Source organism: Lolium rigidum, chromosome 3, assembly GCF_022539505.1.
Source record: "Lolium rigidum isolate FL_2022 chromosome 3, APGP_CSIRO_Lrig_0.1, whole genome shotgun sequence".
Classification (NCBI taxonomy): Eukaryota; Viridiplantae; Streptophyta; class Magnoliopsida; order Poales; family Poaceae; genus Lolium; species Lolium rigidum.
The window spans coordinates 108817369-108820854 of NC_061510.1; positions in this window are offsets into that span (position 1 = coordinate 108817369).

Below are 3486 nucleotides of genomic sequence, written 5' to 3' on the forward strand. Positions count from 1 at the left end.
CCACATTCCTCCGTAGCACAATGTCGCCGCGGCTACCGATGACATATTGGTTGAATATGTTAAACCTATGAGATATCCTGCTATTATGCCTACGCTTGTAGGCAAAATCTGTTTAATCTATTAAAGATAATGAAAATATTGATTTTGTTGAGACTCCTTCATATCCGAATAAGGTGCATGAGAATCTTCTTACAACTATTTCAAGGAAGAGTGCAAACATAAATTGCACCCCATATGAACATATTGAAATGAAACCTGAAGTTTCTTATTGAAGAATAAAATGAAGAAAACCCACAAGATGTTTATTTATGTGAAGATGTGATAGCGCTGAGACTCCAAGTTTAGAATGTGCGCTTTAGGAAGTAATTTTTTTCACAAAGGTGACTCGAGGGTTATATCAAATTCTCGGGGAACTGAGCAAAGACGTATCTATCTCTCTATTCTTCTAGCAATTCTGCAAAGTAAAATAAAGCCTTGTGTCCCTAAATCCACCGTGTGGTTGTCAAGCACAAGGTTTCGTGTAAGTAAATAAAACACAAGTAATAATAAAATAAATAAAACTAGACAAAATAAAGTAACTAGGTACAAAAAGTAAGAAGGTTGATTGTTTTGGGGTTTTGGATGCAACTAAGATAAGTAAATATTTTTTGTATTTTCATACTAAAGTAATGCAGCAAATAAAAAGTAATATAAAACCAATATAAGGTGTTTCTTATGATAAAAAAGTGGACCAGGGTTCATGGGTTCACTTGACTATTCTCTCTTTTAAGTTGTAGTGGACAATAACAATTCATCAATGAAATATAAAGAGAAAAATAATAGCATGTGAAAGATACAAATTCATATGGGCATCACGTCCTAACATAGAGATAATGCAACACATCTCTCTTATACTCCACAAGGAAAGGAAAACTTCATGCAATCTTGTATTAAGAATTAACAGAGCATAATCACAAGTACTTTGACATGATGTTTGAATATCAAATATGCTACCTTGAACAAACAAGATCATCACATTTGTCACGTGAAGAACATAGACATGCATTCACTTTATCCCTAGTGAGGTGGCAAAACAAAAGGCAAAACCATAATAGATCATGAATTTGTTTTCACTACTAAATCACTAAAACCATGCTAATCCATCTAATACACACATCACCCCACACAAGCTCTTGCATAATAGTTTGATCAAAACCAATACTTAAAAACAGGGTACATAATATGCATTTATCAATACATCTTGCACATAATATGATCAGATCTCATAGCATAATAACATAGAATAAATATCCACCACATAGGTATTACAAATATGGTCATAATCATGTTGGGCAGCTCATATGGCACTAACAACTATGAAGAACATGACAAAAACATGGTATTATCATAATATATGTTGCAAATATGTGGAAATTCATATTAATAAAGTACAAAGTTCATGTATGCATTTTACATGCTCCAAAAATCTTAGGTTAATTTGACTCTGTATAAGTCTCTGAAAGTGATAAATACCCAAAACAGAGCTTTCTTGTTCTGCAGTGTTAACCCAAATAAAAGGGATCATTGGTAAATCCCCATAAATCAATGTAAAACATGGTATTATCATCATATATTGTTGCAAATATGTGGGAATTCAATATGATAAAGGACAAAATTCATGTATGCATTTTACATGCATCAAGATGATACCAAGGTTATTGAAGGAAATATTGTTAGAGTGGGTAAGCCTATTCTATATTGTGCTATTGGTACCTCTTCTTATCATGGACTTTGTGATATTGGAGCAAGCATAACCGTTATACCATATACTTTATATCTTAAAATCAAGCCTAATATTATTGATCCAATCGAAATGGAAGAGACAGGTATGCATGACTATCCAACTTGCTAATAAATAATATATTTCTCCTCTTTGTATGGTTAGGGATGTTGAAGTACTTGTTGGAAATATTAAGTATATTGCTGATTTCATTGTGCTTGGTTGTTCTCAAGATTCTTTTTGTCCTATTGTATTTGGTAGACCTTTCTTAAATTTATTGTCACTATTCAATTACTACCACGATGCTACTCCATCTAATACACGCTTCTCCCCACACATGTTCTTGCATATAAGTTGGATCAGAACAATTACTTAATAACGGGGATCATGATATGCATATATCAATACATCTTACACATAATAGGTTCCAATCTCATATAGAAATATCATAGAATAAATATCCACCACATAAGAATTACATATATGACCATAATCATGTTGGGCAGCTCATATGGTACTACATCTATGAAGAACAAGAGAGAAATAGATCAAGCTACTTCCACAAACCCATATTCCAGAGGTGGACTACTCCCTCTTCATCAAGGTGATGATGGTGGAGACGTTGGAAAATGTGGAGATCCCTCCTGCGGCGGCTCCGGCGGAGTCCCCCCTCCAATCTTCGTTGGTTCTGGCTCTGTTTTGATGTGTCGGTGTTTCTACGGAGCTCCTCTCGACGAAACCTTGGGAGGTCCTTTATATAGGGGTTTTTAGGTCAGACGGGGTCCGTGGGCAAAAAAATCAAGCGAATCAGACGACCGAGGAGGGAAAGAGCTTGGATGGCGCGCCCAACCACCACTAGGTCTCTTTTTTCCCTCATGCCCATATCATGAGATCAAAGTGCTCCACATGCTTCTCTTGATGAAATATTGACATCCCCGGAATTCTAGCTCAATGACTTCGTTTAGGGCCCTGAAAGTTGAAGCTACACAAAACAGGGTTTTCCTGTCATGCAGAGTTATAACCATAATAAAGGAGATCATTGGTAAATCCCCAAAAATCAATATATACATGGATATAACATCATATATGTTGCAAATATGTGGGAATATGTGTCAACAAACTACAAAGTTCATGCGTGCATTTTACATGCATCACAACCACACTGTGGAGTTGGGGACACAAGGCAAAAACTTTGCTTTGCGGGTTGCTAGAAGAGTAGAAAAAGAAATAACCTCTTTACCAATTCCCCGAGAGTTTGATATAAACCCTATTAGCACTAAGTCAGAGCATGTACCTAGAAAAGATATTGAAAAGGTTCAATATGGATCAGTCTAAGAAAGGATTCTTGCCTGTGATAAGATATACAAAGTTTAGTGTGACTCAGAGTCCAGCAACGGAACAAGACATACAAAACACAATCTACTTCGTTTGTTGGGAGTGCATTATTGATCTTCTTCATCTTCGGGTTTCCAAGTGGTTCCGCAATTGGATTGCATCCCTCCTAACAACCTCAGCCTTGACAATCGTTCTAAATAGGATCGTCAACTCTCCCATTAGACACGGTCGCGGGTTGCGATAAGGGGACACCCTATCACCGTGTCTCTTTGTCATTCCTGTTGACCCTGTCACCTAAATCTTGGAGGATGCGACCTCTCATGGCCTTCTCAACAAGCTCTGAGGGAGGAATTCGATCTTGAGAACATCTCTTTATGTGGATAATGCGGTCC